Here is a 27,457-nt window from a genome sequence, read left to right as displayed (position 1 = left end):
TAATGCTGCAGGGGCTGCCACTGCCAGTGCTTTTTTGAGGACATGTTTGATGTCAGACATGACATCTGAATATGTGTATAGGGGGTATATATAGACATATATGTCTGAATATATACCCCTAGACATATATAGGTGTGATAGTAGCAGAAATAAATGCTTGCGCTAATGAAATCATTTACAGTAATATATTTCTGCTACTATCACACCTATATATGTCTAGGGGTATATATTCAGACATATATGTCTATATATACCCCCTATACACATGTTCAGATGTTTTGCCTGCCTCAAAAGAACCCCAAAAAATGCCAAAAAAACGCTAGTGTCAAAAAAAAAAAAATGCCCAGGTGTGTTTTTGCTGGCATTTTTTGGGGGGTTTTGGAGGCAGGCAAAACATCAGAACTTGTGCACAGTACCACTATACACAAGTTCAGATGTTTTTCCTGACTGCAAAGAACCCAAAAAAATGCCTGGTATTAAACCGGCAAGGTGTTACAGCAGAGAAGCCATATTCCTGTGCTTAAAGTTTTCTAATACAAACGATCTTTTTTTTTATGGTTCTGGACATGCTACAGAGCTGAAACTTCACAGGTACACCTTTTAGACCCCCCAGACACAAAATCACACAAAAAAAAAGTTCTTAAAAATTGTCATTTTTGATAAAAAAGCCAATTATTGAAAAATTTAAAAAAAAAAAAAAAGAGATTTTTTGATTTTTACTTTGGATTTAGTATCTGGGGGGTCTAAAAAGTGTACATGTGAAGTTTCAGCTCTGTAGCATGTCCAGAACCCCCCAAAAATTAGCATTTTCTTATAATTTTTATTAGAACAGGAATACGGCTTCTCTACGGCGCTTTTTCTTGCATTTATCGGGCATTTTTGGAGGCAGGCATGACTTTTTTTGGATTTAGTGTCTGGGGGGTCTAAAAAGTGTACCTGTGAAGTTTCAGCTCTGTAGCATGTCCAGAACCAGAAAAAAGATCATTTTTCAGTAGAGCAGGGATGGTGGGACCCCTCTTTTACACTTATATGATCTTTTTTTGGGGTTCTGGACATGCTACAGAGCTGAAACTTCACAGGTACACCTTTTAGACCCCCCAGACACAAAATCACACAAAAAAAGTTCTTAAAAATTGTCATTTTTGATAAAAAAGCCAATTATTGAAAAATTAAAAAAAAAAAAAAGAGATTTTTTGATTTTTACTTTGGATTTAGTATCTGGGGGGTCTAAAAAGTGTGCATGTGAAGTTTCAGCTCTGTAGCATGTCCAGAACCATAAAAAAAAAGATTGTTTGTATTAGAAAACTTTAAGCACAGGAATATGGCTTCTCTGCTGTAACACCTTGCCGGTTTAATAGCAGGCATTTTTTTGGGTTCTTTGCAGTCAGGAAAAACATCTGAACTTGTGTATAGTGTACTGTGCACAAGTTCTGATGTTTTGCCTGCCTCCAAAATTCCCCAAAAAATGCCAGCAAAAACACACCTGGGCATTTTTTTTTTTGACGCTAGCGTTTTTTTTGGCATTTTTTGGGGTTCTTTTGAGGCAGGCAAAACATCTGAACATGTGTATAGGGTGTATATATAGGCATATATGTCTGAATATATACCCCTAGACATATATAGGTGTGATAGTAGCAGAAATATATTACTGTAAATGATTTCATTAGCGCAAGCATTTATTTCTGCTACTATCACACCTATATATGTCTAGGGGTATATATACAGACATATATGTCTATATATCCCCCCTATACACATGTTCAGATGTTTTGCCTGCCTCAAAAGAACCCCAAAAAATGCCAAAAAAAACGCTAGCGTCAAAAAAAAAAATGCCCAGGTGTGTTTTTGCTGGCATTTTTTGGGGAATTTTGGAGGCAGGCAAAACATCAGAACTTGTGCACAGTACTACTATACACAAGTTCAGATGTTTTTCCTGACTGCAAAGAACCCAAAAAAATGCCTGCTATTAAACCGGCAAGGTGTTACAGCAGAGAAGCCATACTCCTGTGCTTAAAGTTTTCTAATACAAACAATCTTTTTTTTTCTGGTTCTGGACATGCTACAGAGCTGAAACTTCACATGCACACCTTTTAGACCCCCCAGATACTAAATCCAAAGTAAAAATCAAAAAAATCTCTTTTTTTTTTTTTTTTTTTTAAATTTTTCAATAATTGGCTTTTTTATCAAAAATGACAATTTTTAAGAACTTTTTTTTGTGTGATTAATAGTTAATGGGGCATGACCCAGAACCCTAGGCACTTTTTAGGGGCATTTATTGGGTTTTAGGGCTTAAAAATGGTGTTTTTTGATTACAGAAGTTCGGGTCCCATTGTTTTCAATGGGGTTCTGAAATCCGGGCCGAACTTTCGTGAAGTTCGGGTGTTCTGGTCGAACCGAACTTTTCAAAAGTTCGATCATCCCTAGTCATTAGACGGATATTTCCTCTGCTAGAAGAGTCACGACGCTGTTTACTTCATGAAATACCAATGTCACCGTCGCTGACCCTCTTCTCAGAGTTCTTTTATTTGTAATGTTAGGCCGTCTGTTTGACATAACAGGATTGCAGCCGGATTTTCAGCATTTAAATACAAGAGAAAAGGAAATGTCACTCCACGAGTTTTTTTTTTATTAATTAAGAAAAGATGAAAACAGTTTTTGTGAGTTTGGTAATAATAAAAAAATAATAATTTCAGGGTTTTAAGGGCCGCAAATCACTTTGTATCGCTGAATGGCGGATGGAGACTTCGTAGGGGATTATCCAATAACTGGAACTGTTGAAATTGTACTTTATAACGCCAATTCTGACATTTTATTAATTCAATTTAAAATGTCAGAAATAACAAACTCTCAGCTCATTGCTCTCCCACCGCCTCGTCTGAGGAACACGCGGATCCGGAGAGGGCGGCAAGACTGCACAATGTATCCTTATGGGCTCTATATTAAACTTTCCTGAGTAGGATTAAAGAAAAATTAAATATTTGAATTAATGAAATAAAAAATACTTTTTTAATAATTATGTTGATCCAGAGAAATACAAAACAACGTCACTTCAAGGTAGCAGCTAATTTAATTTCAGCAGGAATCAGAAAAACCTTCATGACCCCGTAATGAAAATTAGATTATTCCCCAGATGAATCACTTCTATAATGTAATCTACCAATTATAGTGACATGTACCATTTCTTATAAGAATGGCATGCAATCTATTTTAAAATCCATTTAATTACTATCTGCCATCATTACCTCCCGCGGTATAAAACTCATTCAGAAATCAAAACTATGTAATTATGGTGAGTTATGTTGATAGGGTTTCTATATACAGTATATATATATACATGTGTGTGTGTGTGTGTGTGTGTACAGTGCCTTGCGAAAGTATTCGGCCCCCTTAAACTTTTCGACCTTTTGCCACATTTCAAGCTTCAAACATAAAGATATAAAACTGTAATTTTTTGTGAAAAATCAACAACAAGTGGGACACAATCATGAAGTGGAACGAAATTTATTGGATATTTCAAACTTTGTTAACAAATAAAAAAACTGAAAAATTGGGCGTGCAAAATTATTCAGCCCCTTTACTTTCAGTGCAGCAAACTCTCTCCAGAAGTTCAGTGAGGATCTCTGAATGATCCAATGTTGACCTAAATGACTAATGATGATAAATAGAATCCACCTGTGTGTAATCAAGTCTCCGTATAAATGCACCTGCACTGTGAAAGTCTCAGAGGTCCGTTTAAAGCGCAGAGAGCATCATGAAGAACAAGGAACACACCAGGCAGGTCCGAGATACTGTTGTGGAGAAGTTTAAAGCCGGATTTGGATACAAAAAGATTTCCCAAGCTTTAAACATCCCAAGGAGCACTGTGCAAGCGATAATATTGAAATGGAAGGAGTATCAGACCACTGCAAATCTACGAAGACCTGGCCGTCCCTCTAAACTTTCAGCTCATACAAGGAGAAGACTGATCAGTAGTGTTGAGCGAACACGGACTGTATTATTCGTGTTCGTACCAAATAATTGGATTTTTTGTACCCGAACACGGACACGGACACTTTACTGTATGTTCGGGTAAAAATCCGTGTTCGGTCGTTTTATTTCCGGGTTTTGCATGCTTTGGCGCTCTTTTCATGGCGGGCTTTCAACAGCCAATCAACAATCGTTAAACTGGTGTGCCTTAAGCCATCCCAGCCATGCCTGCAAATGTCTCAGTAGCTGTGATTGGCCGTCTGAAGCATGTGACCAAGTCTTTATAAGTTCGAGGCAGCCGCAGCGGCGTCATTCTGCTGCTTAGATCAGGGACAGAGCACACATCAACGTGCTGGCTGCTGATTAGGGAAAGATAGGCAGGAAAAAAACATTTGTGTCCGGATAGAATTGAGGGTCAGGTCGGAGTGTTTAGGCAGGGCGAGTTGTAGGCATTTTAGGGATAGAGTCTGCTGAATTATAGGGTCAGTGTCTTCTACAAACTACAATCGATATTGCTGTGTGGGGGGTGGGGTCTGCACTCAATCCTGATCTACGATCTCTTCTCAATCCTGTTAGGGAGAGGCTGCTGCTGAATTTTAGGGAAAGTGTGTTCTACAAACTACAATCGATATTGCTGTGTGGTGTGGGATAGGAGATAGGCAGGTGTCAGTGATCCACATCCATTTTTCTGTGTGTGAGCTGCAGTGAACACAATCTTTTTTGGGTGCAGTCAACGAAATCCTTTTGGGGTGCAGTGAACACAATCTTTGTGGGGTGCAGTGAACACAATCTTTTTGGGGTGCAGTGAACACAATCTTTTTGGAGTGCAGTGAACAAAATCCTTTTTGGGGTGCAGTGAACAACATCCTTTTTGGGGTGCAGTGAACACAATCTTTTTGGGGTGCAGTTAACAAAATCCTTTGTGGGGTGCAGTGAACACAATCTTTGTGGGGTGCAGTGAACAACATCCTTTTTGGGGTGCAGTGAACAACATCCTTTTAGGGTGCAGTGAACACAATCTTTTTGGGGTGCAGTGAACAAAATCCTTTGTGGGGTGCAGTGAACACAATCTTTGTGGGGTGCAGTGAACACAATCTTTTTGGGGTGCAATGAACAAAATACTTTTTGGGGTACAGTGAACACAATCTTTGTGGGGTGCAGTGAACACAATCTTTTTGGGGTGCAGTGAACAAAATCCTTTGTGGGGTGCAGTGAACACAATCTTTTTGGGGTGCAATGAACAAAATCCTTTTTGGGGTACAGTGAACACAATCTTTGTGGGGTGCAGTGAACAACATCCTTTTAGGGTGCAGTGAACTCAATCTTTTTGGGGTGCAGTGAAAACAATCTTTGTGGGGTGCAGTGAACACAATCTTTTTGGGGTGCAATGAACAAAATCCTTTTTGGGGTGCAGTGAACACAATCTTTTTGGGGTGCAGTGAACAAAATCCTTTGTGGGGTGCAGTGAACACAATCTTTGTGGGGTGCAGTGAACACAATATTTTTGGGGTGCAATGAACAAAATCCTTTTTGGGGTGCAGTGAACACAATCTTTTTGGGGTGCAGTGAACAAAATCCTTTGTGGGGTGCAGTGAACACAATCTTTTTGGGGTGCAGTGAACAACATCCTTTTTGGGGTGCAGTGAACAACATCCTTTTTGGGGTGCAGTGAACACAATCTTTTTGGGGTGCAGTGAACAAAATCCTTTGTGGGGTGCAGTGAACACAATCTTTGTGGGGTGCAGTGAACACAATCTTTTTGGGGTGCAGTGAACAAAATCCTTTTTGGGGTGCAGTGAACAACATCCTTTTTGGGGTGCAGTGAACACAATCTTTTTGGGGTGCAGTGAACAAAATCCTTTGTGGGGTGCAGTGAACACAATCTTTTTGGGGTGCAGTGAACAACATCCTTTTTGGGGTGCAGTGAACAACATCCTTTTTGGGGTGCAGCGAACACAATCTTTTTGGGGTGCAGTGAACAAAATCCTTTGTGGGGTGCAGTGAACACAATCTTTGTGGGGTGCAGTGAACACAATCTTTTTGGGGTGCAGTGAACAAAATCATTTTTGGGGTGCAGTGAACAACATCCTTTTTGGGGTGCAGTGAACAACATCCTTTTTGGGGTGCAGCGAACACAATCTTTTTGGGGTGCAGTGAACAAAATCCTTTGTGGGGTGCAGTGAACACAATCTTTGTGGGGTGCAGTGAACACAATCTTTTTGGGGTGCAGTGAACAACATCCTTTTTGGGGTGCAGTGAACAACATCCTTTTAGGGTGCAGTGAACACAATCTTTGTGGGGTGCAGTGAACAACATCCTTTTAGGGTGCAGTGAACACAATCTTTGTGGGGTACAGTGAACAGAATCTTTGTGGGGTGCAGTGAACACAATCTTTGGGGGGTACAGTGAACACAATCTTTTTGGGGTGCAGTGAACAAAATCCTTTTAGGGTGCAGTGAACACAATCTTTGTGGGGTGCAGTGAACGAAATCCTTTTTGGGGTGCAGTAAACACAATCTTTTTGGGGTGCAGTGAACAAAATCCTTTGTGGGGTGCAGTGAACACAATCTTTGTGGGGTGCAGTGAACACAATCTTTTTGGGGTGCAGTGAACAACGTCCTTTTTGGGGTGCAGTGAACAACATCCTTTTTGGGGTGCAGTGAACAAAATCCTTTTAGGGTGCAGTGAACACAATCTTTGTGGGGTACAGTGAACACAATCTTTGTGGGGTACAGTGAACACAATCTCATACTTCTGAAGATTTGAGGGTGCTGCCTGTTCCATACTCCTCCTCCTACTCCTCATCCATCCTTTTAGGGGTACAAACAATAGTAATTGGGGCCTAGTGTGGTGGTGTACGTGTGAGATACATACACTTTCTTTTTGATCATATTTTCTATTCCGCTATTCAATTAAAACCTTTGGGGATCAATTAACCACTTCCCGCCCGCCCTATTACAAAATGACGGCGGGAATGTGGTTGAGTTATCCTGACCGGACGTCATATGACGGCGGCAGGATAACACCGCTCTGGGCGCCCCCCGGGGGCGCGCAGAGCGGCGATCGGTGATGCGAGGTGTCAGTCTGACACCCTGCACCTCCGATCTCGGTAAAGAGCCTCTGACGGAGGCTCTTTACCATGTGATCAGCCGTGTCCAATCACGGCTGGTCACATAGTAAAACAGGAACAGCCGTTGATCGGCTTTCCTTAGTTCGTGATTGACAGGCACGAGTAAAGGAGCGCCGATCGGCGGCTCCCCTGACCGGGGGGGGGTCGGCACTGGTAATCAGATCATTGATTACCAGTGCAGACCCTCGGGGGGGGGGGATGCCACTAGAACCACCAGGGATGCCCACTATGACCCCAGGGATGCCCACTATGACCCCAGGGATGCCCACTATGGCCACCAGGGATGGCAATCAGGGCTCAGGGAGCCCCCCATTGCCCTCCCCATCAGAGATGCCCACCAGTGTCCTCCCTATCAGTGCTGCCCACAAGTGCCCATCATTGCCATCCTTTAGTGTCGCCCACCAGTGCCCATTATTGCCCACCAGTGCCGCCTATCAGTGCCCATTAGTGCCCATCAGTGCCGCCCGTCAGTGCCGATCAGTGCCGCCCATCAGTGCCCATCAGTGCCCACCAGTGCTGCCTATCAGTGCCCATTAGTGCCCGTCAGTGCCACCTATCAGTGCCCGTCAGTGCCGCCTATCAGTGCCCATCAATGCCGCCTATCAGTGCCCAGCAGTGCCGCCTATCAGTGCCCACCAATGCTGCATATCAGTGCTACCTATCAGTGCCACATATCAGTGCCGCCTATCAGTGCCGCCTATCAGTGCCGCCTATCAGTGCCACCCCATCAGTGCCACCCCATCAGTGCCATCCCATCATTGCCTCCTCATCAGTGCCTGTCAGTGCAGTCTCATCAGTGCTCATTAGTGCAGGAAAAAACGTATTTATTTACAAAATTGTATAACATAAACAAAAAAACTTTTTTTTTTTTTCAAACTTTTCTGTCTTTTTTTATTTGTTTAGCAAAAAGTAAAAATCGCACAGGTGATCAAATACCACCAAAAGAAAGCTCTATTTGTGGGGGGAAAATGATATAAATTTGGTGTAAATACAGTGTTGCATGACCGCGCAATTGTCATTCAAAATTCAACAGCGCTAAAAGGGGAAAATTGGCCTGGGCGGGAAGGGAGGGAAGTGCCCTGTATTAAAGTGGTTAAATTGCGTGATAGTCTGTGTCGGTACGTGTGAGATCCACCTTTCCAAGTTTTTGGGGTTCATCTCATACTTCTGAAGATTTGAGGGTGCTGTCTGTTCCATACTCCTCCTACTCCTCATCCATCCTTTTAGGGGTAGAAACAATAGTAATTGGGGCCTAGTGTGGTTTTGTACGTGCGAGATACATACACTTTTTTGGATCATATTTCCTATTCCGCTATTCAATAAAAACCTTTCTAGGGCAAGATCTTAAATTACAGAAATATGAGGAGACCGTCAAATAAGGGCCGTGGCCTGGGTCGTGGTGCTGCTGGTAGAGCTCCTGTTGCAAGGAGAGGACGTGGTCGATCTGTGCCAGCTACACGCACAAGTGAAACACCTTCCTCAAGTGTGAGTAGGCGACAGAACCTGCATCAGTATTTGGTAGGGCATCATACGCCTCTAGAAGTGATGAGGCCAGAACAAGTGGAGGCGATAGTAGATTGGTTTGCTGCTGACAGTGCCTCCAGTTCCTTCACATTGTCTCCCACCCAGTCTACTGCAGAAAGGTCACAGTTGGCACCTGCAGCCGATGTCCAACCGTCTTTCACCTCACCCCCTTGCAAATCAGGCAAGCAGTCTGAGCCCCAAGCCATACAGCAGTCTCTTCTTCTTTTTGATGACTCTGTCAGCAGGGTTTCCCAGTGCCATCCACCTAGCCCTGCCCCAGAAGTGGAAGAGATTGAGTGCAGCGATGCCCAACCACTTATTTCTCAAGATGAGTACATGCAAGGATCATCGCAGCACGTCTCCGATGATGACGAAACGCAGGTGCCAACTGCTGCGGCGTTCAGCATTGTGGAGACCGACAAGGAGGGCAGGGGTGAAGACTGGGTGGAAGATGATGTGGAGGACGATGAGGTCCTCGACCCCACATGGAATGAACGTCATGCAGGTGACCTGAGTAGTTTGGAGGAAGAGGCGGTGGTCGCACAGAGCCACCAGCACAGCAGAAGAGGGAGCAGGGTGTAGAAGCGGAGCGGCCGTGCCCTAGACACTACGCCCGCTACTGCCCAACGCAGCAAGGGAACGAGCGCACCAAAGTCAGCTCAAAAGAGTTCTCTAGCGTGGAAGTTCTTTAGAAAATGTGCTGATGACAGGACACGAGTGGTTTGCACCCTGTGCAATCAGAGCTTGAAGCGAGGCATAAACCTTCTCAACCTGAGCACAACCTGCATGATCAGGCATCTAAGTGCAAAGCACGAGCTGCAGTGGAGTACACACCTTCAAAACCAAGAAACGTCTCTGGCTCATCCTGCTTCCTCTTCTGCTGCAGTCTCGGCCGTTCCAGCCACATCTGTAGTGATACCGGCACCTGCCACCCCGCAAACAGACGATCTGTCAGCAATACCACCACCTGGGTCACCAACCATCTCCACAATGTCCCGTGGAAGCGTTCAGCTTTCCATCTCCCAAACACTTGAGAGGAAGAGGAAGTACCCCCCTACCCACCCGCGATCCCTGGCCCTGAATGCCAGCATTTCAAAATTATTGGCCTTTGAAATGCTGTTATTCCGTCTGGTGGAGACGCACAGTTTTAAAAACCTTATGTCGGTGGCTGTCCCACAGTACGTCGTGCCCAGCCGCCACTACTTTTCCAGGCAAGCCATCCCTTCCCTGCACAACCAAGTGGGGGAAAAAATCAGGTGTGCACTGCGCAACGCCATCTGTGCCAAGGTCCACCTAACTACCGATACGTGGACCAGTAAGCACGGTCAGGGGCGTTATATCTCCCTAACGGCACACTGGGTAAATGCAGTGGCGGATGGGCCTGAGGCGGATAGCAATTTGGCGCATGTCCTTCCACCACCGAGGATTGCAGGGCGCTTCAGTTTGCCTCCTGTTCCTAACTCCTCCTACTCCGCTTCCTCATCCTCTACCGCCTCCTCATCCGGACAGCGTAACACCTTCACCACCAACTTCAGCACGGCCAGGGGTAAACGACAGCAGGCAGTTTTTACAACTTGCCTGTTTGGGGGACAAACCACACACCGCGCAGGAGTTGTGGAGGAGCATGGAACAGCAGACAAATGAGTGGTTGCTGCCAGCGAGCCTCAAGCCCGGCCTGGGCGAAATCTCATAGCAGCTCTGGGCCTAGCCGGTTTGACGCACATCCCTTGCCTGGCACATGTGCTGAATTTGGTGGTGCAGAGGTTCCTTAAAAACTACCCCGATATGTCAGAGCTGCTGCAGAAAGTGCGGGCCGTTTGTGCGCACTTTCGGCGTTCTCACCCTGCTGCTGCTCGCCTGACAGCGCTGCAGCGTAACTTTGGCCTTCCCGCTCACCGCCTCATATGTGACGTGCCCACAAGGTGGAACTCCACCTTGCACATGCTGGAAAGACTGTGCGAGCAGCAGCAGGCCATAGTGGAGTTTCAGCTGCAGCACGCACGCGTGAGTCGCTCTGCGGAACAGCACCACTTCACCACCAATAACTGGGCCTCCATGCGAGACCTGTGTGCCTTGTTGCGCTGTTTTGAGTACTCCACCAACATGGCCAGTGGCAATGACGCCATTCTCAGCTTAACTATCCCACTTCTATGCCTCCTTGAAAAAACAATTCGGGCGATGATGGAAGAGGATGTAGCACAGGATGAGGAGGAGGATGAAGAGGTAACATTTCCAAGGCTTTCAGGGCAGTCATTCGCAAGGGGCTCAGAGGGTGGGTTCCTGCACACACAAACGCCAGGGACACAATTGTCCAGCAGGGGCACAGTTCTGGAGGATGAGGAGGAGGAGGAGCTGGAGGAGGAGATGGAACCATGTTCACAGCAGGGTGGCACCCAGGCCAGCTCATGGCCATCACTGGTGCGTGGCTGGGGGGATACAGAGGACACGGACGATACACCTCCCACAGAGGACAGCCTTTCGTTGCCTCTGGGCAGCCTGGCACACATGAGCGATTACATGCTGCAGTGTCTCCACAACGACCGCCGAGTTGCCCACATTCTAACTTGTGCTGATTACTGGGTGGCCACGCTGCTGGATCCCCGTTACAAGGACAACGTACCGTCCTTAATTCACTCACTGGAGCGCGATCGCAAGATGCGCGAGTACAAGCGCACGCTGGTAGACGCCATGCTGCTGGCATTCCCATCTGACAGCGGGGCCGCAGTGGAATCACAAGGCAGAGGAGGAGGAGGTCGCCAACGCAACCAGGGCACCGCCAGCACCTCAGAAGGCAGGGTTAGCATGGCCGAAATGTGGAAAAGCTTTGTCAGCACGCCACAACAAACAGCAGCACCAGCAGCTCAGATGGAACGTCTTAGCAGGAGGCAGCATTTTACCAACATGGTGGAGCAGTATGTGTGCACACGCCTACATGTAGTGAATGAGGGGTCTGCCCCCTTCAACTTCTGGGTCTCCAAATTGGGCACATGGCCTGAGCTTGCCCTTTACGCCTTGGAGGTGCTGGCATGCCCTGCAGCCAGTGTAATATCTGAACGGGTATTTAGCACGGCTGGGGGCGTTATAACAGACAAGCGCAGCCGCCTGTCCAGAGACAATGTGGACAAGCTCACGTTCATTAAAATGAACCAGGCATGGATCCCACGGGACTTTTCCGTACCTTATGCAGAATAGCAATGGATACCGACCTTACCCACCCATTATTCCATTTTTGCTCTTTCTCACTCTTTTGGGGTGTACCCTCATTTAAAATTTAAGTGTTGGCTACCTCGTCCTCCTCCTCAGGGCCAGATTAACGTAGGGGCTATTGGCCATATTCACTGTTACCGCTCTTCTGTCACTTGTAAACACAGAAGTCTGGCTTCTATGCTCGCTTCCCCAGGCAGCACCCTTAGAACCTCCCAACACAGCGCGAAGGCCGGACAAGGAGGGACAGTTGCCGATGCATGGATGTGTTTATGGGCTTCAGAGACAGCATCCCATGTTGAATTAGGCATGCATGGCTGCACCCTTCCTCCTCTGGGTGCATGCCAAGGCACGGCCCTTAAGGCCCTTCAAAATCCTCAGCACCAAGACCATGATGCTCTTAATCCGGCCCTGGTCCTCCTCCACCGCCGCTTCCACCTACACCGCCCATAGGTGTGCGCAGCCTATTGCATTAAGGTGTGCACCCCAAAGTTGAAATACACATGCATGTGTTTGCCTACAGGTACATGGCCCCGATACATTACTCTCCCTGCTGGCAAAGAGAAATAGAGCAGAGCAGGTCCGAGGGAGATCTTTCCCATCTCCTCACTGGCAATGCTATGTGCCCTAGGTGATTAGGGTGTGCCCAGGCACACCCGGCACACCCTGTGAGCATGCCTATGTCACCGCCACATCCACCACCACCTCAACCTCCCTCCTACTCCATATGGGCCTCGTCCTTCAGACATGAAGAAGAACATTGTTTTATTTTTCTGTTTTTTTTTGTTGTTTTAAGTTATTTCCCTATCCACATTTGTTTGCAGAGCACTTGCCATGCTCTTAATTACGTTTTGCTGCCATTTGCAGCACTCTAGCCCTTTCCTTTGGTGTTTTAGAGCCATTTTAGTGCCTTAAAGTTCGGGTCCCCATTGACTTTAATGGGGTTCGGTGTCCGGGAAAAGTTCGGTAAAAGTCCGGGACACGGACCCGGACTTTTTTTTAAAGTTCGGCCGAACCCGTCGAACACGGACATCTAGGTGTCCGCTCAACCCTACTGATCAGAGATGCAGCCAAGAGGCCCATGATCACTCTGGATGAACTGCAGAGATCTACAGCTGAGGTGGGAGACTCTGTCCATAGGACAACAATCAGTCGTATACTGCACAAATCTGGCCTTTATGGAAGAGTGGCAAGAAGAAAGCCATTTCTTAAAGATATCCATAAAAAGTGTCGTTTAAAGTTTGCCACAAGCCACCTGGGAGACACCAAACATGTGGAAGAAGGGGCTCTGCTCAGATGAAACCAAAATCGAACTTTTTGGCAACAATGCAAAACGTTATGTTTGGCGTAAAAGCAACACAGCTCATCACCCTGAACACACCATCCCCACTGTGAAACATGGTGGTGGCAGCATCATGGTTTGGGCCTGCTTTTCTTTAGCAGGGACAGGGAAGATGGTTAAAATTGATGGGAAGATGGATGGAGCCAAATACAGGACCATTCTGGAAGAAAACCTGATGGAGTCTGCAAAAGATCTGAGACTGGGACGGAGATTTGTCTTCCAACAAGACAATGATCCAAAACATAAAGCAAAATCTACAATGGAATGGTTCACAAATAAACATATCCAGGTGTTAGAATGGCCAAGTCAAAGTCCAGACCTGAATCCAATCGAGAATCTGTGGAAAGAACTGAAAGCTGCTGTTCACAAACACTCTCCATCCAACCTCACTGAGCTCCAGCTGTTTTGCAAGGAGGAATGGGCAAAAATTTCAGTCTCTCAATGTGCAAAACTGATAGAGACATACCCCAAGTGACTTACAGCTGTAATCGCAGCAAAAGGTGGCGCTACAAAGTATTAACTTAAGGGGGCTGAATAATTTTGCACGCCCAATTTTTAAGTTTTTTTATTTGTTAAAAAAGTTTGAAATATCCAATAAATTTCATTCCACTTCATGATTGTGTCCCACTTGTTGTTGATTCTTCACAAAAAATTACAGTTCTATATCTTTATGTTTGAAGCCTGAAATGTGGCAAAAGGTCGCAAAGTTCAAGGGGGCCGAATACTTACGCAAGGAACTGTATATATATATATATATAGATCTACGTAGATCTACGTGATTATGCGCAGTCGAGCCGCCCTGCCACAGTAAATCTGCGTGGGGCAGTCGGCAAATGGTTAAAATAAATCTATGATAACATTTCTCTCTAAGAGGGCAAAATTACAAAATCTGCAAGGGATCCAATAATTATTTTCCCCTCTGTATATATACAGTATCTCACAAAAGTAAGTACACCCCTCACATTTTTGTAAATATTTTATTCTATCTTTTCATGTGACAACACTGAAGAAATGACACTTTGCTACAATGTAAAGTAGTGAGTGTACAGCTTGTATAACAGTGTAAATTTGCTGTCCCCTCAAAAAGTAACTCAACACACAGCCATTAATGTCTAAACCGCTGGCAACAAAAGTGAGTACACCCCTAAGTGACAATGTCCAAATTGGGCCCAATTAGCCATTTTCCCTCCCCGGTGTCATGTGACTCCTTAGTGTTACAAGGTCTCAGGTGTGAATGGGGAGCAGGTGTGTTAAATTTGGTGTTATCGCTCTCACTCTCTCATACTGGTCACTGGAAGTTCAACATGGCACCTCATGGCAAAGAACTCTCTGAGGATCTGAAAAAAAGAATTGTTGCTCTACATAAAGATGGCCTAGGCTATAAGAAGATTGCCAAAACCCTGAAACTGAGCTGCAGCACGTGGCCAAGACTATACAGTGGTTTAACAGGACAGATTCCACTCAGAACAGGCCTCACCGTGGTCAACCAAAAAGGTTGAGTGCCGTGCTCAGCGTCATATCCAGAGGTTGTCTTTGGGAAATAGACGTATGAGTGCTGCCAGCATTGCTGCAGAGGTTGAAGGGGTGGGGGAGGGGTCAGCCTGTCAGTGTTCAGACCATACGCCACACACTGCATCAAATTGGTCTGCATGGCTGTCATCCCAGAAGGAAGCCTCTTCTAAAGATGATCCACAAGAAAGCCCACAAACAGTTTGCTGAAGACAAGCAGACTAAGGACATGGATTACTGGAACCATCTCCTGTGCTCTGATGAGACCAAGATAAACTTATTTGGTGTCAGATGGTGTCAGGCGTGTGTGGGGGCAACCAGGTGAGGAGTACAAAGACAAGTGTGTCTTCCTACAGTCAAGCATGGTGGTGGGAGTGTCATGGTCTGGGGCTGCATGAGTGCTGCCGGCACTGGGGAGCTACAGTTCATTGAGGGAACCATGAATGCCAACATGTACTGTGACATACTGAAGCAGGGCCGCTGTTAGAAATCACAGGGGGGGGGGCTGTACAACCTATCTGAAAGGGCCCCCCGGAACTATCAAATCGCTAAAATGCCACGGTCGCAATGGTATGCTTTGCAGTCATGGCAGAAATTGGAGCTTCGCTACTGCCGCCTCATGACTCATGACGTTTTTTTTTAACTTTTTTAAATTGCTGAATGGCAATTTTACATTGTGAGATGGCATTACAACTCTGAGCCAATTATTTGGCTTCAAGGTGCAGAGTGGCCCCATTGAACTCAGCGGGGAGTATGATAGGTGGTGCTGCCTGTTAAACTCTGCAGCCTGTGTTAAAAATACCACAGCTCTGAAGTAAAGCATTGCAGCCATGGCATGTGTACAGCCCTGTCTGACAATATGACAGCCGGCTTTTGTCAAAGGGACATGACCAAAAAAGGTTGAGAGCAGTGGCCAGAGTGTTCTGGAGGGGGGTGGGGGGGGGGGGGGCTGTCCCATTGTCAGAACACAATTGAACAGCAGGGTAGATTGCTGTACTAAAATTGGATTGTTAATACAGCAGCCTCGACCAATCAGAGTACTCCACTTCCAGTATTAGTCCATTGGCCAGCTCCTCACACTCTAAATAAGATAAGCGTTTAGAATAGTAACAGTGGATATGGCGTGTTCCCCCGGTCCTCCCCGCCTCCACGGCAGTGTGTCGGACCAGCGAGAAGCACCGCCGCTCACCGCTCATCACCCAATCCATACCTAGCCCTTGGGGTCTGGTATGGATTTTAAGGGGAACCCCATGCTAAAACTTAAAAATAAACGGTGTGGAGTCCCGCTCCCAAATCCATACCAGACCCTTATCCAAGCATGTAGCTTGGCAGGCCAGGAAAGGGGAGGGTCAAACAAGCGCCCCCTCCTGAACCATACCAAGCCACATGCCCTCAACGTGGAAGGGTGCTCTGGAGCAGAGGGGGCTCTGCCCCCCCACCCCAAAGCACCTTGTCCCCATGTTGATGGGGACAAGGGTTTCATCCCCACAACCCTGCACTGTGGATGTGTGGAGTCTGCAGGTGGAGGGCTTATCGGAATCTGAAAGCCCCCCTTTAACAATGGGGCCCCCAGATCCCAGTCCTCCCCCCTCATGTGAATGACTCTGGGGTACATAGTACCCTTACCCATTCACCAAAAAGTGTGAAAATGAATAAAAAAAGGAGACAGTTTTTGACAACTCCTTTATTAAAAATAAAAAAACAATGTCCCCCGATGTAGATCCAACAACAATCACGACACCGCTACTACCGCCAGACCCGAAAAAGGAAAAAGAGAATGTTCCACCGTCAACTAAGACAAACCGCCGAATGCTTGTTTTTTCAATTGACAGTTCTTATATAGGTAAGGGGCAGAGCCACATGGCAATGTCACCTGGTGGCATCACTCCCTTGGGACATCACTGACCGGTGAATGCTGGGGATTCGGCGATTTTCCTTAGTTGACGGTGAAGCATTATTATTTTGTTATTTTTCGGGTCCCGCGGCGTTCTGATTGACCAGAGATCTACATCAGGGGACATTGTTTTTCTATGTACTAGGGGTATCCCCTGGCCCAAAGCACCCCCCATGTTGACGGCATATGGCCTGGTAAGGTTCAGGAGGGGAGGGCGCTTGCTTGTCCACCCCGCAGCATGCTCGGATAAGGGTCTGGTATAGATTTTAGGGGGGACCCACGCCACTTTAAAAAAAAAATGTTGGCGTGGTTTTCCCCTTAAAATACATACTTAAAAGACCTTATGTGGATTGGGGGAGACTCCAATGTCATTTTTCTTAAACATTTTTCTATTGGCAACAATAGTATTGCAGCTCCAATCCCAGAAGCCGACTCTTCAGTAGAAACGCGTCGGGAGGAGCCAGCCGTGCTGCTACAGGTCCCGGATCGCACTGCAGGCGACCGCGACTTCTTCTGAGCATTTTGCTGTCAACCTCAAAGGATGTTTTGTAAGTGTTTTTACCATTTTTTATTCAATAAACTGGGGGTAACGCACTATCAGTCCCTTCCTCTTCTTTATTGTGGCCCTCCTGCTGGCAATTCTACCTGTGGAAGCCTCCAGACCCATCAGAAGATACCGAGAAGCTCCGTCCATCCATCCATCCCTCTGGATATTTTATCAAGTGTGGCCGTTTGACTGGACTCCCTGGTACCACAGCATACGCTCCATTCTCTCTCCATTGTGGTCAGAGTCCATTCACATCAATGGGTGTCACCTTAAGTTTTCAGTTTTTGCACCAAGTCCCGTTTTACTGGATTATTGTTTTGGTAAGAGGTTAATTCACCAATCACCAATCAAGTTGGTCCGTTTTACATGCATCACCTTGGGAACACCCCCCTTCAGATGGAATAGACTCCTCGTTGTTTTCTGCATTGTTTTTTGGATTTTTTCACATATGGACAATGTTTATTGTTTTATTGTTTAGTAATAGCGCACTTTTGTAGTTTTCAGTTACAACTTTCTTTTCAATAGTATTGTAGTGCCGGCAATTTAAATGTCATTTTTTTTTTTTTTCTTTGGAAATCTCAGTTTTGATGCAGCAGGTTTTTTTTTTTTCCAAAAAAGTTTATTGAAGAAACATTGTATAACAATAACAGAACATTACAATGTGATCATTGTAGTAAGAGTAGTAAACATAGAACATTGAAAGTACAGATAATAATATATCTCAAAGGTTGACAATAACAAAGATGCAAATTATTGAATCCATGAAGAGATGAAGTAAGGGGGGGAGGGGGGAGTAATAATACATCCCTGTTACCAGCACAAGGAGGGGAAGAGGGGGGAGGGGAGAAGTGGGGGGGGGGGGGACAATCCAAAAGCTGACATTCCTTATATTAAATATATCAGTTAACAAGAAGTGAGAAGAGATATACAGCATATAGGACCTTTGTTAATGAAAAATTGTTTGGCGGAAATCGAATCAATGTATTGGGACATTAATCAGTTTTTGAATTACGAAAAGAGATCCAGTTTTTCCAAGTATCAGAAAAGCGGGAAGGGTTATCATGTGCGGTGGCGATCAGTTCTTCCATTTCTGAAATCCGTTCAATTTGGAGTAACCAGGTTTGTAAAGAAGGTATTTTGGGAGTACCCCATAATCTGGGGATACATAACTTTGCTGCATTGATCATTATCATGGGTAATGATCTAAAATATTTAGGTGGTGGACAGGGCCGGCCTTTGGGGTGTGCGAGCTGTGCGGCCGCACAGGGCGCCATGGGCAACAAGGGCGCCGTGCGGCCATCACAGCTCGCAGAAGATCAGGTGATTCAGGCCGCACAGCAGGAGGTGAGCGGCGGCGGCGGCCTGGACAGGGCTAACACAGGCCGCAGCCGCCGCTTACCTCCCGCTGTGCGGCTGTGCCTCGGTCACCTACTGATGCAGTGAGGGGAGCTGTGTATCTCTCACACAGCTCAGCCTCCGCTCCGATCCTTCCACGCTGACGATCTCTCCTCCCTCCCTGCACTGACGCCAGAGGAGAGATCGACAGCTCCTCCTCGCCCCACCCCTTCTCCTCCCGCCCACACTCCCGGGGATGTGTGGGCGGGAAGTTTAAAGAAAAAAAAAAAGCTGCAGAGAGTGGAAGGTAAGTGAGGACTTTTTGTGGGGAGTTCTTTGTGAGGGGGGGGGTTCCATGGGGGGGGGTCTGATGTAAGGGGGCTTTGTGTGGGGGGTCTGTGATGTAAGGGAGGGCTCTCTAATGTGGGGGGCTCCATGGAGGGGGTCTGATGTAAGGGGGCTTTGTGTGGGGGTCTTTGATGTAAGGGGGGCTCTCTGATGTGGGGGGCTCTGTGTGGGGGGGGGTCTGATGTAAGGGGGCTTTGTGTGGGGGGTCTGTGATGTAAGGGGGGGCTCTCTGATGTGGGGGGCTGTGTGGGGGGGGTCTGATGTAAGGGGGCTTTGTGTGGGGGGTCTGTGATGTAAGGGGGGCTCTCTGATGTAAAGGGTCTTTGTGTGTGGGGGGTCTGTGATGTAAGGGGGGCTTTGTGTGGGGGGTCTCTGATGTGAGGGGGGCTTTGTGTGTGTAGGGGGGCTTTGTGTGGGGGGTCTCTGATGTGAGGGGGGCTCTGTGTGTGGAGTCTCTGATGTCTCTGAAAAACAAATGGATAATCGCATTTTTTTTTTTTTTTACTTACTTCGTAGAGAAGAAAATATACTTACCTTACTTCTTTCTTCCTCCCCTCGGCGGCCACGGCCCGTCGTCACTTCCTGGCTTTGCAATGATTCCTGGGAGCTGAACGTCATCGCTCCCAGGAATCATTGCGCCTGCACCGGCGTCAGTTCTGGTGTGCGCGCGTCATCCCCTTCTAAACAGCTTCTGGGCATGCCCAGAAGCTGTAGAGGGATGACGCGCGCGCACCGGAAGTGACATCGGGGCCAGTTCAGTGCATCGTGGGACCGAAGAAGACGGAAGAGGATGCAGAAGAGGATCGCGCTGGCTTCAAGCTGCCCACACCTGAGATGGCAGCGCTGGACAATACTTTTTCAAGTTAAGTATTTGTCCTAAAAGGTAAGTGCAACCCGGGACAGATCAGAGGCTAGCCATTGTGGAATGTACTAGCCCTGACTGTCCCGGGGGTATTTTTATTAAAAAAAAGTATTCCAGGGTGGAACTCCGCTTTAAGTTGGGAATCGGAGAGAGAAATATTAAGTGCTTCACATTTCGACTTGTTTATCTTGAAGTTTGCAATGTACTGGAATATTTGAAATTCTTTTTGCAGATTTGGGAGGGATATAACCGGGTTTCAAAGGAATACTAAAATGTCATCAGCATATGCTGCCACCTTGTATTGATCTGAAGAGGTTTTGATGCCAGAGATGTCAGGGTTTTTCCTAATGCAATTTAGTAGTGGTTTGAGTGTGAGGATGAACAGAAGGGGTGAAAGGGGGCATCCTTGACAAGTTCCATTACTAATTGTGAAAGGCTTGGAGAGCGAACCATTAATCCGTACCTTAGCTGAGGGGCTGGAATACAGAGACAACACAAGGGCAACAAGTCTGGGTCCCAGTCCTATGGATTCAAGAATTGCCCCCAAATAGTCCCAAGCTAGCCTATCAAAGGCTTTCTCGGCATCTAGTGAAAGCATAAAACCTTTCTGTTTTGTTGATGAGATAAGGTGATGTATATTCAAAGCCTTAATTGTGTTGTCCCTGGCCTCCCGCCCCAGCATGAAGCCCACCTGATCCCTATTAATCAGGGAGGGGATAAAATCAATTAATCTGTTGGCAAGTATTTTTGCAAAAATCTTTAAGTCAACATTTAGTAATGATATAGGGCGATAGTTTTGTACTAATGAGGAATCTTTTCCAGGTTTCGGTTTCACCGAAATATGCGCTTCCAACAAACTCGAATGGTTTGATTTGCGGCTAGTTAAATTGTTAAAGGTTTGGAAGAAAGGTTTAGTCAGAATGTTAGAGAACATTCTGTAGTACGCTAATGAAAATCCGTCTGGTCCCGGACTTTTCCCAGAGCGGGTTCTATACACAGTACAGATGCGACACTTAAAGGCAGACTAAGGGGACCCCCCAGGCACTATATTTAAAGAGATTTTTCATTTTAATTGTTGCACTTTAAGCATCATTAAAAACAATCTTTCTTAAAAAAGTTTTTTGCATTGATACATGTCCCCCCAGGACAGCACCCTAAACCCCCTACCCCTTTTTATAGCCAATAACTTACATGTAAGCCTTCAAAATGGGTACTTTTGATTTTTCAAGTTTGGGTTCCATAGACTTTATTAGGGTTCACCGTCAAAACTTTTCCTCTGTTCGGGAGTTCTGGTGCAAAGTGAATCAGGAGTCCATCTCTAGCTGACAATGAAGAATGCTTTTCAAAAATCGAAAGTGTTAATAGTTTATTTCTATCAGTTAACAAAATGGGAAGTAAATGAAGAGAAACCCAAATCTAATCAATATTTGGGGTGACCCCCCTTTTCCTTCTAGGTAGACTTGCACTCAGTTGTTGAAGGAACTCGGCAGGTAGGTTGATCTATGTACATCTTTGAGAACTAAGCACTGATCTTCTGTGGATTTATGCTGCCTCCAATCCTTCATTCCAGACAGACTCCATAATGGTGAGATCATTGTTCCTCTTTATGCTGAAGATAGTTCTTAATGACATTGGCTGTATGTTTGGGGTTGTTGTCCTGCTGAGCCAGGAGTCCAGAGACAGGAGGTCTCGCCCAGGGTCAAAAGTGCCCCAGTCAGCAGTTAAGAGACAGGAGGTCTCACCCAAGAGTCAGAGGTGCCTCTTCCAGGGGTCCAGAGACAGGAGGTCTCACCCAAGAGTTAGAGGTGCCTCTTCCAGGGGTCCAGAGACAGGAGGTCTCACCCAAGAGTCAGAGGTGCCTCTTCCAGGGGTCCAGAGACAGGAGGTCTCACCCAAGAGTCAGAGGTGCCTCTTCCAGGGGTCCAGAGACAGGAGGTCTTGCCCTGTGTCAGAAGGGCTCCAGCCAGTAGTTAGGAGAGAGGAGGTCTTGCCCAAGGCCAGAAGTGGCTTAGTCAGCATTTAGAGACAGGAGGTTTCACCCAGGGGTCAGAGGTGCCTATTTGAGGAGTCCAGAGATAGGAAGTCTTGCCCAGGTCAGAAGTGCCCCATTCAGCAGTCAAGGGACAGGAGGTCTAACCCAGGGTCAGAAGTGCCCCAGCCAGCAGTTAGTAGACAGGAGGTCTTGTCCTAGAAGTTAGTTGGGCTCTCTGAGAGTGTAGGGAGAACCCCTGTCCAGAGGCCAGGACTAGAGCCTAAGTGGGCCAAGTAAACCAGAAGAGCTGGGCAATACAATAAGAGGGACTCGTAAGGAGAGTTGCCTATTACTGTGGTAGAACCCCTGCTTGGGTAACAGATGTCTATGTGAACTTTTTTCCTTCTTTTTTTCCAATAAAAGTGGGTTGCCACGCTCTAAAATACAGTTTGAACTGATGCAACTCATTGGAAAAGCACCTACCACATGAGCGTTATCACCTCAACACTACACCCAGGACACCCCATCATTTGTTTCTCCAGCCCCAGGTGTTATAGATTCCCTCATACAGTATAAATCCTATGGTATAAGGAGAGAATGTAAAGTATTGCAGCAAATAAACAAAGTAACAGTTAATTGTAAAGTAGCTTTCAATGATCATCCTCATCCCACCCTTATAATGGCTGTTTCGTTACTTAAACCAGGAAACCCAATGTCATGTCCTACCATTTCCCTTAAACCCCCAACTTGCAGTTATTTTCCTCAATTATCACTGGAGCACTAAAGAAAATCTGCACACTAATTATACCAATAGTTGCTTCAATGTGTCAATTAGATTAATCTGAAGGGGGTACCATGGCTTCACATTATTAATACTTAGTAGATTTCTGGAGGACAAAAGGTGAGCCAATTAGACGGGAAAAATGTTTTCTAATTAGATTTTGATCTACGCACTCAACCTGTGCCACCTGGGGGTGGGGGGGAGTCAGCAATCTCAGTGTCCCAGTTATTGTTCCCTCGTTATCTTGTTCACTATGAGTGCTGTCAGCAACGTTAATTAGGTTCCACCGGTGTGAGGAAAGTTATTTTTCCTCATCAAATAGTTGGATGAAGAGGCAGGTGCGTTCTGAATATACAGATACAGCGTGTAGAGTCACATGGCCTCTGATCCCCGACAACGAATGTCACCATTCTATAGTATGTGGAAGGACGCAGGAAACGCAGGGTGGGCGGTGCATAGAAATCATGTTAGAAATCATGGAGCCCCATACAGCCTATCTGACAGGGCCCCCAATTCCACCCCTGACCCCACCCTCTGCGAGAGGAAAGGGAGGAGGTGAGAGAGGGAAAGAGAGGGGAGAGGAGGTAGAGAGAGAAAGAGAAGGGGAGAGTAGGGAGAGAGAAAGAAGGGGATAAGAGAGAGAGGGGGAGGTGAGAGAGGGGATAAGAAAAGGGGAGGGTGAGAGAAAGGGGGGTGAGAGACAGAGGGGGTAGAGAGAAAGAGAGGGGGGAGGGGGGAAAGGGAGGAGAGAGGAAGGGGGGAAGAGAGGGGAGTGAGAGAGAGGAGGAGGGAGTGGGAGAGGGAGGTGAGGGGGAGGTGAGAGATAAGGGTGAGAGAGAGAGGTTTGAGAGAGTGGAGAGGAGATGAGAGAGAGGGCGAGTGAGAGACAGGGGAGGGGGGTGAGAGAGAGCGAGAGAGAGAGAGGGGGGTGAAAGATAGTGAAAGGGGGAGGTGAGAGAGAAAGGGGGTGAGAGAGTGGGGAGGAGATGAGAGAGAGAGGGGGGAGTGAGAGACAGGGGAGGGGGTGAGAAAGAAAGAGGGGGGTGAAAGATAGTGAGAGGGGGGACGTGAGAGAGAGAAAGGGGGTGAGAGAGGGGGTGAGAGGGGAAAGAGGGAAGGTTGAGAGAGATTGGGAGGTGAGAGAGGGCGTGAAAGAGAGTGGGGATGAGAGAGAGAGGGAGGTGAGGGGGAGGTGAGAGATATGGGGTCTTTTATCATGTCTGTAGTCTCTTAGAGGGGTCAAGCGTGAGAGCGCTGCTGAGATGGGGGTCACAGGAGAAGTCAGATGTGTGGGGACTGTGGAGTAGAGACTATGGGATAAAACCAGACCCGCCAAGCTGGAGCCGTCTGACTGAGCCTGCACGGTGCACCTGAGAGGAGGTCAGTGACAGCGCCGCAAGACCAGTCTGAGGGGGGGGTCACTGATGTCAGGGAGGAGTGAATACAATAATGTAAGGTGGCACTGATATAAAATTGCCCCCTATATTAGTAACTCCCCCATATCTTAGTGTATTCACTCTGTGGAAGGTGGTCCCAATATTAGAGTTCCTGGAGTTCTCCATTACATCAGAGTCTGCAGGATTCCCCCTTACAGTGCAAGGGAGAACTCTGTGGACCCTGATGTAAGTGGGAACTCTGATGTAAAGGGGACTCTGATATAAGGTGGTCTCTGCTCACCATAGCCCCCCCCCCACCTTACATCAGGGTTCCCCCGTTACATCATGATGTGCAGCGTTCCTCTTTACATCATGATGTGCAGCATTCCTCTTTACGAAGGTATGGACCATAGGGTGAGTACTTGGATAGAGAACTGTCTCCAGGGGAGAGTCCAAATGGTGAGAACTCGGATTGGGCGGGTGTGGAAAATGGGGTCCCTCAAGGTTCTGTCCTGGGGCCAATCCTGTTTAATTTATTCATAAATGATCTAGAGGAGGGGATATCTAGTACAATCTCAGTATTTGTGGATGATACTAAACTAAGCATGCCAATATCTTCTATGCAGGATGTGGAAACCTTACAAGCGGACCTGAACAAAATAACGGGGTGGGCAACTACATGGCAGATGAGGTTTAATGTTGAAAAATGTAAAGTAATGCACTTGGGGGGCCAGAAACCAGAAAGCAAGCTACTCACTAGGGGGGGAACCTCTGGGTGAGTCTAGGATGGAAAAGGACCTGGGGGTACTGGTGGACAACAGGCTTGGCAGTGGCATGCAATGCCAAGCCGCTGCAAGCAAAGCCAACAGAATACTGGGATGTATAAAAAAGGGGATTCACTCCAGAAATAAAGAGATTATTCTCCCAATCTACAAGACTCTGGTCCGGGCACATCTGGAGTATTCTGTCCAGTTCTGTGCACCGGTCCTCAGGAAGGATGTGCTGGAACTGGAGAGAGTTCAGAAAAGAGCAACAAAAATAATTAGGGGAATGGAGGACATCAGCTATGAGGAAAGACTACAAGCACTGAACCTGTTCTCTCTGGAGAAGAGACGATTGAGGGGGGATATGATATCAATGTACAAATACTGTAATGGTGACCCTAGCATAAGGAACAAACTATTCAGAGAAAGGGAATACAATAAGACACGTGGCCACTCACTAAAACTAGAGGAAAAACAGTTTAACCTTAAAATACGTAAGGGGTTCTTCACTGTCAGAGCAGTAAGGATGTGGAATTCTCTTCTACAAGCAGTGGTATCAGCAGGGAGCATTGATAGTTTCATAAAACTATTAGATGGGCACCTTAAAGACCACAACATACAGGGGTATACAATGTACAACATACAGGGGTATACAATGTACTAACACACACACACATCATAGGTTGAACTGGATGGACTGTTGTCTTTTTTCAACCTCACTAACTATGTATGTAAGAGTTCCCTTTCACTTTAAGGGGGATTCCTGCAGACTCTGATGTATGGGGGAACTCTGTGCTGGCTGGTTTACCTTCATGTAAATGGATAAATATGGTTTTTGACATTTGTTTAACCTAAACACATTGCTAATAGCACTAGCGACATGTTTATAGTCAATTATTGATATTTACACTGTTTAGCAATGAAAATTGTCATTTTAGGTACTCTACAGTAACTCTTCTTCTATAGTAACTCTTCCTCTATAGGGACTTCTCCTCTACAGTGACTCTCCCTCTATAGTATCTCTTCCTCTATAGTAACTCTTCCTCTATAGTGACTCTTCCTCTATAGTAACTGTTCCTCTATAGTGACTCTTCCTCTATAGTAACTCTTCCTCTACAGTGACTCTTCCTCTATAGTAACTCTTCCTCTATAGTGACTCTTCCTCTATAGTAACTCTTCCTCTATAGTAACTCTTCTTCTATAGTAACTCTTCCTCTATAGCAGTGATGGTGAACCTTGGCACCCCAGATGTTTTGAAACTACATTTCCCATGATGCTCCTGCACTCTGCAGTGTAGTTGAGTATTATGGGAAATGTAGTTCCAAAACATCTGGGGTGCCAAGGTTCGCCATCACTGCTCTATAGTAACTCTTCCTCTATAGTAACTCTTCCTTTATAGTGACTCTTCCTCAATAGTAACTCTTCTTCTATAGTAACTCTTCCTCTATAGTAACTTTTCCTCCATAGTAACTCTTCCTCTATAGTATATTCTTCCTCCATAGTAACTCTTCCTCCATAGTAACTTTTCCTCTATAGTAACTCTTCTTCTGTAGTAACTCTTCTTCTATAGTGACTCTTCCTCTATAGTAACTCTTCCTCCATAGTAACTCTTCCTCTATAGTAACTCTTCCTCCATAGTAACTTTTCCTCCATAGTAACTCTTCCTCTATAGTAACTCTTCCTCTATAGTAACTCTTCCTCTATAGTAACTTTTCCTCCATAGTAACTCTTTCTCTATAGTAACTCTTCCTCCATAGTAACTTTTCCTCCATAGTAACTCTTCCTCTATAGTAACTCTTCCTCCATAGTAACTTTTCCTCCATAGTAACTCTTCCTCTATAGTAACTCTTCTTCTATAGTGACTCTTCCTCTATAGTAACTCTTCCTCCATAGTAACTCTTCCTCTATAGTAACTCTTCCTCCATAGTAACTTTTCCTCCATAGTAACTCTTCCTCTATAGTAACTCTTCCTCTATAGTAACTCTTTTTCTATAGTAACTCTTCCTCCATAGTAACTTTTCCTCTATAGTAACTCTTCTTCTGTAGTAACTCTTCTTCTATAGTGACTCTTCCTCCATAGCAACTCTTCCTCTATAGTAACTCTTCCTCCATAGTAACTTTTCCTCCATAGTAACTCTTTCTCTATAGTAACTCTTCCTCTATAGTAACTCTTCCTCTATAGTAACTCTTCTTCTATAGCAACTCTTCCTCCATAGTAACTCTTCCTCTATAGTAACTCTTCCTCCATAGTAACTCTTCCTCTATAGTAACTCTTCCTCCATAGTAACTCTTCTTCTATAGTGACTCTTCTTCTATTGTAACTCTTCTTCTATAGTAACTCTCTTTCTATAGTATTTCTTCCTTTATAGTAACTCTTTTTACAAAATTACAAAATAAAGAAGAAATCTCAGGAAAGATCCATTCCTGTCTATGTATGCAGAAGAAATAAATCTCCTCTAATCACCAGAGCATGGCGAAGAGTCAATGAAATGGATATCAGTTTCTTCTGTAAAATGATTTGACCCGATGAAGTATTTTATTGTGTCTTACGTACTAATGTGTTTGTATGAAGTGTGAATGTGCAGAGCGCACACCATGTATGGGGTGACAAAGGTTATGTGAAATTGTATGTCCAGATAAGAACTCTTCATTGTCTACGTGACAAATTCATATTGTTTGTTACATAATATAATTGTATTTCTTATGCTTGTCATTCACAGTTAATGTTAAGCGTTCATACACATGAATGCCTCACCACACATTATAATCTGCCAGTACAATCTACTTTAGATCTCCTCAAGATACACATTAAATTGGTATGTAGGTATGTGGAGTCAGGTGGTTCTCCTTTTTAGGGAATGCTCCTCCTAACTCAAGGATGATTTTGGATCTGCTAAGAGAAG

The sequence above is a fragment of the Pelophylax lessonae genome, assembly GCF_965119305.1.
Source record: "Pelophylax lessonae genome assembly, chromosome: 4".
In the NCBI taxonomy this organism is placed as follows: domain Eukaryota; kingdom Metazoa; phylum Chordata; class Amphibia; order Anura; family Ranidae; genus Pelophylax; species Pelophylax lessonae.
This window is presented reverse-complemented; position numbering follows the sequence as displayed.